At 41.0% G+C, this 13,273-nt stretch overlaps 1 protein-coding gene across 1 annotated transcript in view; it reads left to right on the top strand.

Annotated features, from left to right (window-relative positions):
• wdr18 (WD repeat domain 18) overlaps nt 1-13,273 on the top strand; it is a 209,751-nt gene that overhangs the window by 8,323 nt on the left and 188,155 nt on the right. The window lies entirely within an intron of this gene.

Here is a 13,273-nt window from a genome sequence, read left to right as displayed (position 1 = left end):
ACTTCAAAACATAAAAAACCAATTAAAAGAAAAATAAGGGAGCCAGGAATGTGAGTAACTTTTTTTTACTTCAAGTGAGGGACGTGGTGCATATGACGTGATAGTGTGATGATGTATGCCATTTATGCACTATTATATATAAATTGCAATGCATTATTTAAATAAAGAATGCTCAGACAAACAATATATTTACAATATTACTCAAATATTAAATACACAACATTCTTCCCTGCTTAGCTACAAATTCCAGCTCATTAGAAAATGTATCTCAGCTTGTATATATAACGTGCTATATAATACAGCTACTGTATACAGACATCCGCAGCGTAGTAAATTTTAAATTGAATCATTCAGGCCTAAAGACTTAATTGTTGTGGAGGCTTTCTTACTTCTGTGGGATAACGTCTTTCCTGACAAGGAGGATCACTGTGCTTGGCAGGTGAGACTTCTCAGTTTCCGGGCCTGCCTCTGTAGTGGCTGTAGGAGTTGACTCTGGGACTGCAAGAAGTGGTTCTGACAGCTCTGGCCATCTGCTGAAACAATTGACACTGCTCTCTTAAACTGATCAATGTGTCATCTTCAGATGATAACAGACATAATTTCCATTGTGCAGGAGAAAGGTTCATTTTTGTCCTTAATCTTTCTGAGTATCCACTTTTGATCAACTCTGTAGTCCTTTGCCAGAGCTGCCAGAACAGGAGTGAAACATTGAATCTCCTTGTTTGGGGAGCCTTCAATTTGTCTCAGCTGTTTGTTCTGCATACTGCTTTGGAGATTGGGTTTGAGGAGATCCAGGTCTGAATGCAAGGGACGTTCCAGGAACTGCATAGCTGCTGACTTGTTGGTTATGGAGAGTGTTGCATTGTGATATGCAAGGAGGAAATTGTTGAGCTTCTGATTCAGTGTCAGTGTGTTCTGCTGACATTGCTCACAGTTTGTTCTTTAGACTCCAGACAAACCTTTCTGTCTAGCCATTTGTAGCTGGGTGTATAGTGCAGATGTAATATGTCTTATTCCATTCATTTTCAGGAATGATTGAAACTGTTCCACAACAAACTGGTCCATTGTCACTGACCTAGTGTTCTGGAATATCAGTCTTTGGGAAGAGGCTTCACAACACATCTGTAGTGTGGAGGGTGTAGTGGAGGCTATTGGGAATGCTTCTAGCCATTTTGTAGCTGCATCCATTGCTACCAAGAAATTTGTGCCCATTAAATGTCTGGTAAAATCTACATGAATCCTCTGCCTGAGCAGTGCAGGCCATTCACAAGGATGAAGAGGTGCTGCACTTGGCATCCAGAACAGTGCATAGCAAGCTGCTCGATGCGCTAACCTGTTCCGGGCTACCAGACAAAACTTTGAGCCAATGCTTTAATTTTGTCCATGCTTAGATGACCAGCATGTAGCTCCTCCAACACTTTGCTCTCAGCTTGGATGGTACAACAGCTCTCAATCCTCACATAACCTCCTTAAAGGGCAAGTTATCCTGACGCTGGTCTAAAAAAAAATAAAATTGGGGAACTGGGATTTCTGCTGCATACGTCATCCATTTTGAGTTGCCATGTAGACCTAAAGAAAGGACCTACACTCGATGCGCAAGAAGAAAAAAAATCATGCAAACAATTGAAATGAAAAAGAGGAATGTCCTCTTTTGTAAATTTTTCAGTATTTCCATTTCCAAGGGTAAACAGGACAAGCCATCAACCCTTCCATGATTAGTCGACCTCTTGAAGTCGATCATATAATTTTGTCCTCCAAGAAACCGAGCCCATCGCTGCATTTGTGCTGTTAGTGGAACACCCTTCTTCTGATTGAAAATGGACGCAAGTGATTAACGATCAGTAACGAGGGTAAATTCTCTCCCATACAAGTACTGGTTGAAATGTTTTACGCCCTGAGCCAGACTAAGATCTCTCCATCTGTCCAAAAATTTTCTCTGCAGCAGTAAGGGAATGTGATGCAAAGTCTATGGGGTGTTTACTTCCATCACTCGTAACATGTGACATAACTACACCTATACCATAAGGCAAGTTGTCACAGGCGTTTCACTGGACGATGTGGATCATGGTGTGTGAGTACAGTGTCTGGCATCACTATTTCCTTTACCTTTGTTAAAGCCACCTGGCACTGCTTTGTCCATTGCAATTTCTTCCCGATCTGTAGTAGTGAGTTCAAGGGGTGGAGCGCAGTAGCCAGGTTTGGCAGGAACCTGTTACAATAATTGACAAATTATAAAAAGGACTGCAACTGTGACACATCCTTTGGTCTTGGGGCATCCAGCACTGCTTTAAGTTTCTCAGTACACTTGAGTAATCATTCTGTGTTGATGGTGTGACCACAGTAAGTTTAAAGAATTCACACTATTTCCATAATGCTCTGAGGTGACAATGATGTCATCCAGGTAACACTGAGTGCCTGGAACTCTTGCAACATCTAGTCCATGGCTTTGTGCCAGAGGTCAGGTGCAGATCCTGCTCCAAATAAACCTATTATAGTCATGAAGCCTTTTGTGAGTCTTTATGGTGAGAAACACTTTGGCCTCTTCTTCCATCTCTATCTGTAGGTAGACGTTGGCTAAGTCCACTTTCCCTCCACAAAGGTTTGCAAAGGTATCCTCCATCTTGGGCAGAGAGTATTAGTCTATTTTTTGTATTGGGTTGATGTGACCTTAAAATCACCACGGATCCTGACAGACCCATTCTTCTTAAGTACTGCAACCACTGGTGTTACCCGTGGGCTCCCCTCAACCTTGGGAAGAATTCCTTTACCCTTCATACGATGTTGTTCACTGTCTACTCTATCACTGATAGTATACAGAACTGAATGGGCTTTGAAAAACTTGGGTGTCACATTTTCAAGTTAAATTGCTGTTCACTTCTGGTGTAAGCCAATTTGCTACTGTAAAGATGAAGCCACACTCAGGTTGGAGGAACAACACCTTATATTCCGTCTGGGTAGCCTCCAACCTGATGGCATGAACATCGACTTCTCTAACTTCCGCTAAGGTCCCACCTCCCCCTCGTACCCCATCTGTTACTCATTTTTATGCACACATTCTTTCTCTCACTCTCCTTTTTCTCCCTCTGTCCCTCTGAATATACCTCTTGCCCATCCTCTGGGTCACCCCCCCCCCCTTGTCTTTCTTCCCGGACCTCCTGTCCCATGATCCTCTCGTATCCCCTTTTGCCTATCACCTGTCCAGCTCTCGGCTCTATCCCTCCCCCTCCTGTCTTCTCCTATCATTTTGCATCTCCCCCTCCCCCTCCAGCTTTCAAATCCCTTACTCACTCTTCCTTCAGTTAGTCCTGATGAAGGGTCTCGGCCTGAAACATCGACTGCGCCTCTTTCTATAGATGCTGCTTGGCCTGCTGCGTTCACCAACAACTTTGATGTATGTTGCTTATCTGTTGTTAGTTTTCACTTTGTAACTATCAAGGCTATCCAGTCCTGTATCACTCTCATCGTTATCAGATTTTTCATCAACAGCATGCAGATTAGTGCTTTTTTTTTTGAAAATACAGCTTGACTTTTTAATCTTTTCCTCTTTCCTGTGCAGTCCATTTATTTTTGTCTGCTTGACATGCTCTTTGTATTTGTCCTACTTTGCATTTTCTGCAGGTTTCACCTGTAATTCTGTATGGGTCTGATACGTGAGAGCCCCTACCACAAGAGGAACATAATTTGTTCGGCTAGGCCTGTTTCTGCTTAGATGTTGCAATTTTGTTCATGTTCACTTTCATTCCCGACTGCAGCTCAATTGCGCCTGTCTACTGTTTCCATAGATACATTGATTTTGTCTGTTTTTTAAATGTGAGTTGCCCTTAAGTTAGGAGCCATTTTTTAATGCTTTCTTGTAAGATTTCACAACTAAGCAATTTCTCAGTGCACCATTAAACCCATCACTGAACTGACAATGCTCAAACAATCTCTTTAATATAGCCACACACGTAGAAATCTAAATCTTCCTTTAGATTCCGCTTATGAAACCTAAAGTGTTCTATAATCAACAATGCCTTGGTTTGAAGTGTTTCTTCATTACTTTCACAATATCAGCAAGGCTCACTTTAGCTGGTTAGGTTGGAGCAGTTAAATTTCTAAACAAACTGGATGGCTTAAAACCCAATGCACTCAGCAAAAGTAGCACTCACTTTTCATGGACTTCTTCATTTGCTTCAAAATACTGCTCCATATATAGCAGCTAGTTATCTTTTGTGCAATCGAACACGTCTCTATTTTATTTTTTCTACTTTTTAAAAAGACTTATTATTATCACCAAGTACTCATAGTTTATGACCCCATATATTTGTCGGTCTTTTTTGCCTTTTTTAAAACTCTACCATGTCTGTCCCTTCCCGAAGAAGCATGTGTTGCGCTGCTTTTTTTCCTTGATCATTTCTCACAGTGCTTTTTTTAAAACTTAAAAGCGTCGCGTGTTTTTTTTTGAAAAAAGCTCTTAACATCTCACTGGGCTTCAGCAGGTAGGTAGTCGTCTCTGGGTTGTTTGCAGGGGTGGCTAAACTTTTACATTCCATGCGTCAGTTTTTTCACTCATGAGTTCAGATGTGCCATACAACTCTTGTACCCCCATTCAATTCTTGTAAAAATATGTTAATATAGAACTTGTGCGTGAAAAAAATCACATCTGAACTCGTGTGTGAAAAAATTGATGCATGGATTGTAAAAGGTTGGCCACCCCTGGTTTAAAGCTTCCTTGTAACAAAAAATCATAATTGTATCAAAAACTAATTGAAAGAAAAACAAGGGAGCCAGGAATGCGAGTCTAACTTAGTTTTTTACTTTAAGCCATTCACGCACATTTGATGTGCTAGTAAGATGACATATACCATTCCGGTACTATTACGTATAAACCTTAATGAATTACTTAGACAAGGAATGCTTAATCAAACAATATATTTACAATATTTCTCAAATATTACTAAAGTACTAAATATGCAACTTGTGTACAAAACATAGAATCTCCCTTTTTCATTAAATATATAAACAAGCACAACCGTGTTCTCTGTAAAAGAACTTGATTATCATTCAGTTCTGTGATGAGTTCTTTGGTTATCATCTCTGCCATCTTAACTGCTAGAAAAGCAGTATTGAGTTCAAGCCTTGGTATGATGAAATCTGGTTTGGGAGCGAGCTTTGCTTTGCCAGGGATAAATCCAATTTCACCATATCCAGCATTGTCTGTGACCTTCAGATATGCATTAACTTCAGTTGATGCATCACAGAGGATCTTCATTGCAGACCTCTTTCTTTTGTGTTGTAGATAGTGGAATTGTTGTGTAGGTTCATGGAATTTTCAAGCCTTTAAGATCCTGAAGGGAAGAACACCACTGCTGCCATTGGTCATACTTATCTTTTGGGAGTGGGACCTCACATCCACATGTATCTGGGGCCACCTCTCTTAACATGAGGTATCCCTGGAGCAGCAAATCCAACGGGGTCAGATAGGCTATTGATAATTGATAGTACGCTATGACGTGTAAAGGGTCTTTCAGTAACAGTGACCTGAAAAGTAAGGGTGTCAGTAATGAGGTTCTGTCCAATACCCAGACTGCGCTGCATACGAAGAAGTTCCTCTCCAAGATCAAGATTCTGTAGACCTCTAGCCAGATCTTCAGATGGGAAATGTTGCATGACCTCAGCGCTGTTGGATGTGATCTTATGTAGTCTAAAATTAGACTGTGCCAACATATCTTGCATTACTTTCAGCATGCTGACTGCTTCTACTGCATTAGAGAATGAATTAAGACTATCATCCACATAGAAATGTCTTTCTATGTACCTGCATGCTTCAGTCCCAGATTCCTTCTCTGTATCGATAGCTGTTTGCTTAAGGCCAAAGATTGGCACAACCGATGAAGGGCAACTAACCAAATACACGAACCCTTGTGTGGTACTCCAGAATCTCATTGTCCAGTTGGTGGTTATGAAACTCGCAACAATCTGAGGTAGGCTTGATGATCCTGTCTCTCTCGGAAAATGGAATATTTGTTCGTTGTCTGCCATCACTGCAATGCATTCTGTTGCTTTAGCACACGAGGACTTCAAGCAAACTGTTATTGAGGTCTGGACCCCACTAGAGTCCATTGTTCAATGATATGCCTTTGAACTGCACACTTGAATCAAAGACAGTTCAAATTTATGCAGGTTTCTGGGGATGGTAAACACCAAAGTTGAGCAAGTGTCTGTCTGCTTTGTTGGGATCTGGTGGAGGAGTTAGCTCAGCATGATTGTTCCTGAAGAGTCTCTCCATGAACTCCACATAATGATCTTTTATTTCTGTTTTCCTTCTCAATGTGCAACTGAGGGACGTGAGTTGACTTGAGGCCTGCTCTCTGTTGTTTAGTAGGAGTTATCATGGTGAGCAAAAAGGAAGGGGAGCAGCCCTGTTGTCTTGCCTTTGCTAAATTCTTTGTTCATGATTTGAAGGAAGTCTTTGATGAAAAGTGCCAGCTTATAATCTGCTCAGCAACAGAAAACTAGCTTGCGTAAATCTGATTGATCAGGGGTAAGTGTGTCAGGACACTTGGTCACTTACCTACAATCTTCTTTCTCATATAGATTCTACTCTCACAGGGTCAGAAGTGACTTGGGCGCCTGTTCTCCGGAACCTTAATCTTAAGATGTACTGACAGTGGGCTGATGAGCACCATCGAGGTAGACCACCCACTATGACCCAAACCAGGTTCATTCATTGACTATTATGCTGTTCATGTACATTATGGGCATGGATGGTATCTCTGCCAAGCAACAGGAAAATCTCAGCGGAAGAGTCAAGTAGGGAAATCTTGTCAGCTATGGTCTTAAGATGTGAATGATCACGTGCAGCTTCAGGAGTTGGGATGTCATCCCTGCTGTTGGGAATACGGTTGCACTCAATGAGGCCTGGTAAGCAGACTTATCCTCCTTTTAACTCCATGACAAATTATTGGCTCTTCCGTCAACTTCTGATGTGCCAGAACATGTCTTCATAGCGTATAGGGAACCAGAACTTTGAATACAGAATATGTCAAAGAATGTTGATTTTGCCAAAGACATTACTCTGATCATCTAATATACATATGCCTTTACTTTTTGCTCAGGATGTCCTTTTGGGTAGATGTTGACTAGACGTTTTTAGAGTGGGATTTGCCGTGGGAGCCTTTCCAGCATATCTCTGTGAATGACAAAAGTGCTACTTTTGATGGATGCTCAGCTGCGATCCTGCCATGCTTTGCTGTGGATGTGCTCGAACAATTAGTAGCCGAAGGTGCTGGTCCTGAATAAAGTGCTGATATGTGTCTGTCACTGTTGCACTTGGCGCAGTCTGTGATAGATTTACAGTCTTTTGCTGTAAACATCTTGAGTGCTCTTTTAGAAAGTATCTCTGGTTTACAAACGTTTCTTCTCAGAACCCTGTGCATTTCCTGAAGGGATGAAGCTTCTTATTGACAGGGCATTGTCTAACAGTGTTCATGGTGAGAGTTTTCTATTTGGGTTTTGCTGACTGTGATAGGAGATTTGGTTTTCCATGCTTTTGCTGGAGACCTCTCTTTAATTGAAGTGTTACCGGAAGTTGAGAGCATAAAACTTGGGTCATTTCGCATTTTTGCTTGGTGGCAGATGAATTCCACAAAGAATGACGATAGTGGACAGAGGGCATTGTAGCAGTTACTTGAAAACAAACCAAAACTGCTGGGGGACTGAGTGAGGGACTCAATGCTGTGTGACGCACTTCCAAATAACTGAGTTCCAAGTCAAAACAAGTACGTTTGATCCTTTATTACGAAGCTAGCAAAGATAAATGATGTTATAGCGATATTACAAATTAACATAACCAAAATTAAAAAATAACGAACTAAGCGGAATAAGAGTGATTAGTGGTCAACAAAAAAAATCATCTCCAGCTCACTCCCTCTCAACTAAATTGATTAACTAGCACAAAGAATGAATACGTGACTGTACTCATTTGCTTTTACCACGCCCTAACCCACGTAACTAATTACCATAATCCATAATAAATGCGCAACACAAAATACAATACAGACAGATAGAAAATAGATACTTGGCTCCTACATCCCAGCCCCTAATTATTACACCATAATAATTACAGTTACATACTACTAAAATAGGAGACATGAAATCCTCAAGGATAAGCATCTTAACATTTATGCAAATATCCTTTATTCATTCTTCAAGTCATGTAACAGTCATTTAGGCCAGAGATTACCAGCATTTAGCCCAGTACAGAATAATCTTTACCACCACACGCTGTCAATTCAATAAGTCAAGCCAAAATCATGAAGGTTCTGGAACTGTAGCTCCTCAAAACTCTGCCTTCTGCAGAAGGCAGGTCTTGGTTATAGGCCTGTGCAGACAGCTGGTCTTGGTGTTGATGAGCAGCTGCTGCATAAATGCTCGTCTGTCTGGAAAGACTTGAATGATTCTTTCATGATCTACGAGGTTCAAGGCACTGTTTTGTCAACTATAAGCACAATGTCTCCTGGCATTCCTGTAACTGTAGTAAATACTGCTTGTCCCACTGTTTCCAAACAAGTTTGACATTTATTGGACCTTCTTCCATCTACAATGAGCATTGTTGCCTTCCTTTTGGAACTCTCCTGGTGGTAAGGATGGTGTGGTCTCCAGAAGCAAAAGATGCTTGGATGTTAGTGCTTCCAAATCATTGGGATTGGAGGATGCATTAGTAATTGGTCGACCATTGATAATAGACTCTACTTCACAAAGAACTGTGTGGAAACTGTCTTCGTTAAGGTTCTGTCCCTTCATGGTGGAATTGAGGACCTTTTCCACAAACCTGGTCAATCTCTCCTGTGTGACTTCATGATGAGAACCAACAGGGGAGGTTAAAGGAGGGGTAAGATGAAGGAGCACATACCAATCCTTATAGAGGGATCAGAAGTGGAGAGAGTGAGCACTTTCAAGTTCCTGGGTGTCAAGATCTCTGAGGATCTAACCTGGTCCCAACATATCAATGCAGCTATAAAGAAGGCAAGACAGTGACTATGCTTCATTAGGAGTTTGAAGAGATTTGGTATGTCAACAAAAATGCTCAAAAACTTCTATAAATGTATCTTGGAGAGGATTCTGACAGCTGCATCACTGTCTGGTATGGGGGGGAGGGGGCTACTGCACAGGACCGAAAGAAGCTGCTGAAGGTAGTAAATTTAGTCAGCTCCATCTTGGGTACTAGCCTATAAAGTTTCCAGGACGTCTTCATATAGCAGTGTCTCAGAAAGGCAGCATCCATTATTAAGGATCCCCAGCACCCAGAGCATGCCCTTTTCTCATTGTCAGGTAGGAGGTACAGAAGCCTGAAGGCACACATTCAACGATTCAGGAACAGCTTCTTCCCCTCTGCTGTTTGATTCCTAAATGGACATTGAACCTGTGAACACTACCTCACTTTTTTAATATATATTATTTCTGCTTTTGCACGATTTTTAATCTATTCATTATATGTATACTGTAATTGGTTTACTTTTTTTTTGCATTGAACTGCTGCTGCTAAGTTAACAGATTATATGACAGATGCTGGTGATAATAAGCCTGATTCTGATTCTGAAATCCACTTAATTTCTTTCTGAAGAAGAACAACACTTAAATGTGACAGGTCGTATAGCTAGACAGGTAAATATGACCCCATACCTCTTCATTGTACTCCTTCTGCTCTTCACCTCAAAAGGTCCAAAGTAGTCCACTCCTACTCGTGTAAACAGAGGTTCATTTAGAGAGACCCTGTCCAGAAATAGATCTGCCATGTGCTGGCACCCTGAAGCTGTGTGCAATCTCGACAAACAACATACTTAGATATGATTCTTATAGATGTACTATCATGGGGAATCCAGTATTTTTGGTGCAACCTGAACAACATGTGGTTATGGCCACCACGTCCTATGTCTTGATGTACATGCCTCAGAATGATGCCTGAGATATGAAGATCCTTTGCCAGTTTAACAGGATGTTTAGACTTCTTACGCATGGCTGCCTTACTAAACCGTCCTTCAACTGTCAAGGCACCATCTTCAAGTACTGTATTGAGCTTGAAAATATGACTGTTCCTTTTCACCCTTTCTCTCCTTTGCAAACTTGAAAAATCATCTGGCAATCTGTTCTTTGGCAAAGCCCAATTGTCTCCAATTCAGCCTTTCTGAGCTCCTCCACTGAGAGACAATGTCAGTCAAGGTGACCTTTAACCTTTTCAATCTCTCTCTTCAAAGAATACCTTTCTTTTTCATCCAAGTTAGACTGAGCAAGAGTGCTGCTTAATTGCTTTTTCTTCTGACTAATAAACAAGAGCAGGTTTTTAAATCTAAGAATCCAGGCCATTGTCTTCCTCAGATGGGTTCACGATGAGAAGTGATGAATTATATGTGTTACAGCATCCACCTCCTCTTCAGTCTGTAGGTATCATTATCTAAATCATTGTAACACTCCTCTTGCCTTCCGGATCATCTAGCAGGATTTCTCCAGAACAATAGGGATTCACAGGCCATTCCCTTTCAGGCTGAAGAAGATACTGAGCCCTGACACCCATATCTCATTCTTCAGGAATGCTTTCACCTTCAACCCTCTAGAGGCCACATCTGCTGAGTTGCTTGAAGTGTTTACTTACTTCCATTGAGATGCCTGTGAGACTTGCAAATTTCTGAAACTCTCTGTTTACAATGAAGGTTCAGAACCCGGGAGTTTTATTCTCGATATATTTCAGTTTAGAAGTTGGAGATTCCTAAAGGATCACAGATGGAACTAACTGTGGAAAGGATCCTCCTTCTGGTGAGTGGTTTATCTTGAACCATAATCTTAAACTTGAAAGTATCAGATTGAATACACTATTGCACACCCAATACTCTCTCCACCAAAGGTATATCATTATCTAAATCCTTCTTCATGTCTTTAGCTCTTTGCTCTTCTGCTATCACAGCTATCACACAATCTCTCTTGCTTATCCACTTTGAGAGCCAAAAGCTGCCTTACACACAAATGGATACAGGGTTATGTTAAAGAGACATTACTTCTTCCTCAGAGGACACTGACACAAGGCAGTCGTCAATATAGAAGCAATGCAAAACCTTATCTACTGTCTTGCAGCTGTTCTTCATTGCCCTATGTGCTTTTCCTAAGGACAAAGTTAGCACAGCTTGGAGATGAAATTGCTCCAAAGAGATGTACTACCATTCTGAAGTCTAAAGTCACCATTGGCTGAGGTCATCATCAAGCCACCAGAGAAACCTCAGCAGGTCTGCATCTTCTGTGGATGACACCAAGATTGTGGGTGTAGTGGACAGCAAGGAAGACTATCAAAGCTTGCAGTGGATCTGGACCTGCTGGAAAAATGGGCTGAAAAATGGTAGATGGAATTTAATGTAGCCAAGTGTGAGATGTTGCACTTTGGGAGGACCAACCAAGGTAGGTATTACATGGTGAATGGTAGGGCACTGAGAAGTGCGGTAGAACAGAGAAATGTGGGAATACAGATCCATAATTTCTTGAAAGTGGCGTCATAGGTAATAGGGTTGGAAGTAAAGCTTTTGGCACATTGGTCTTCATAAATCAATGTATTGAGTTAGGGAATTGGGATGTGATGTTTAAATTGTAATAAGACATAGGTGAAACTTAATTTGGAGTATTTGTTCAAGCAACACACATCAAAGTTGCTGGTGAACGCAGCAGGCCAAGCAGCATCTCTAGGAAGAGGTGCAGTCGACGTTTCAGGCCGAGACCCTTCGTCAGGTCTCGGCCTGAAACGTCGACTGCACCTCTTCCTAGAGATGCTGCTTGGCCTGCTGCGTTCACCAGCAACTTTGATGTGTGTTGCTTGAATTTCCAGCATCTGCAGAATTCCTGTTGTTTGGAGTATTTGCTTGCAGTTTTGCTCATCTACCTGCAGGAAAGATGTAAGTGTTCTCTTATCTTTCAATCTTATCTATAAGGTTGTTGCCAGGACTTTAGGACCTGAGGTACAGGGAAGGTTCAATAGGTTAGGACTTTATTCCCTAGAACATAGAACATTGAGGGGAGATGTGATAGAGGGATACAAAATTATGAAAGGTATCATCATCATCATCATCATCATCATCATCATCATCATCAGGTGCCATGCCCAGTTTGAGCTTTGACTGCCATGGTCCACAGACTCTTGTTTCAGGTCAAGTGGATCAATTCATTGGTATTCATTTCCAGTTCTCTGGCTGCTGTCTCCATCAACATTTGTCTTTGTCTTCCTCTTGCCTTCTTCCCTTCAATCTTCCCCATAATTACTGTGCATTCTAACTCCTCTTTCCTAATCACATGTCCAATGAAATTACGTTGCCTTTTCATGATCTTGTACATTATTTCTCTTTTTGTGTTTGCTCTGTTCATGACGTTAGATATTTGTTTCGTTCATGATATTCTTTGCATCCTCCTCAAAAACCACATCTCTGCTGCTTCAATTCGTTTCCTCATGTTACTAGGTATTGTCCAACATTCTGAGCCATATAATATAACTGGATAAAAGTAACATTTCAGTACTCTGAGGCGGGTTGTCATGCCTAGTTTAGTATTGGTCAGTATACTCTTCATTCTCGTAAAGGTGTCTTTTGCCATCCCTATTCTTCTTTTGATGTCCATGTAGCACCTGCCATCTGATGTCACCCAGCTTCCTAAGTAGCAAAAGTTCTGTACTTACTTGTTTTATGTCTTCCCTGTTTATTCTCAGCCTGCAGATAGGATTCTCCTTCTTTTTGGATATCACTATACATTCTATCTTTTTGCGATTGATAGATAGACCCATTTTTGCACTTCCTTCAACACTTATATCAATTAAGTTTTGTAGTTCTTCTTCCGTACTTGCAATTAACACAGTGTCATCAACATATCTGAAATTATTGGTGTTTTCACCGCCAACTTTGATTCCCAAGATGTCTCTTATTTTTTATAATATTGTTTTACTGTATACATTAAACAAATCAGGGGAGAAAACACGCCCTTGTCTAATGCCTCTCTTGATTTTCGTAAACTGACTCACTTCTCCATTTATTCTTACGGCGGCAGTTTGTTCCCAGTACAGACTTCTGAATAGGCAGAGGTCTTTCGAATCTAGATCTCGAGTTTCCTGTAATATTTCAAATAACTTATTGTGCTTCACTTTATCAAATGCTTTTGTGTAGTCGATAAAACAAACAAACAAATCTTTTTGCCCCTGAATAGTTCATTCTGATAGTATCCTTAACATCAATATTGCGTTTCTTGTACCTTTGTCTTTCACAAAACCACA

This window comes from Mobula hypostoma, chromosome 24, assembly GCF_963921235.1.
Source record: "Mobula hypostoma chromosome 24, sMobHyp1.1, whole genome shotgun sequence".
Lineage (NCBI taxonomy): Eukaryota > Metazoa > Chordata > Chondrichthyes > Myliobatiformes > Myliobatidae > Mobula > Mobula hypostoma.
Note: the sequence above shows the minus strand (reverse complement) of the source record. Positions and strands in the feature narration are given on the sequence as shown.